The sequence below is a fragment of the Corapipo altera genome, unplaced genomic scaffold, assembly GCF_003945725.1.
Source record: "Corapipo altera isolate COAL_440 unplaced genomic scaffold, ASM394572v1 300, whole genome shotgun sequence".
In the NCBI taxonomy this organism is placed as follows: Eukaryota; Metazoa; Chordata; class Aves; order Passeriformes; family Pipridae; genus Corapipo; species Corapipo altera.
In genome coordinates this window covers 305,642-306,383 of record NW_020885067.1, presented here as the reverse complement: position 1 = coordinate 306,383, position 742 = coordinate 305,642, and the positions used below count along the sequence as shown (strand labels likewise).

At 48.8% G+C, this 742-nt stretch overlaps 1 protein-coding gene across 3 annotated transcripts in view; it reads right to left on the bottom strand.

The window, feature by feature from the left end:
• Window positions 1-742, bottom strand: part of DRAM2 (DNA damage regulated autophagy modulator 2) — a 13,751-nt gene that overhangs the window by 8,955 nt on the left and 4,054 nt on the right. The gene's annotated exons all lie outside the window — the stretch shown is intronic.

Here is a 742-nt window from a genome sequence, read left to right as displayed (position 1 = left end):
TTCCCGGGATTTCTCAGGGGTTTCCCGGGATTTCTCAGGGGTTTCCCAGGATTTCTCAGGGGTTTCCCAGGATTTCTCAGGGGTTTCCAGCATTCCTCAGGAGTTTCCTGAGATTTCTCAAGGGTTTCCAGGATTTCTCAGGGTTTTTCTATGATTTTTCAGGGTTTTCCCAGGATTTCTCAGGGCTATCCTAAGATTTCTCAGGGGTTTCCAGGATTTCTCAGGCATTTCCCAGGATTTCTCAGGGGTTTCACCCTCCTCAAGGCAGCTGCTCCTCATCCAGCAGTTGGATGTTTCTCTCCCCCCTCTCCTGCCAACACCAAGTGAACATTTGTCTTCCCAGCACAGAAATAACAATAAATAACCCAAATTACCTCAGCAATGGTAATTGAACCCCTCAGAGGATCATTAACAACCTGCAGAGTCACTTTCCAGCCCAGCTGGGGTTTGGTGCTGCCAGAACAGGGGCAGGGGGTCACTGGGGATAAATGAGCCCCCATTTGTCTCTTCCTTGTGCTGTGACAGCCCCGGGGAGGTGACAGAGGACGTGTCACACTGGGGCTGAGGGAGGCTCCACCAGCAGCCACAGCTCTCAGCAAGCCTCTGAAAAATCTCAATAAACCTTTGAGAACCTCAGTAAACCCTTGAGAATCTCAGTAAACCTCTGGGAAATCTGAATAAACCTTTGAGAACCTCAGTAAACCTCTGAAAAATCTCAATAAACCTTTGAGAATCCCAGTAA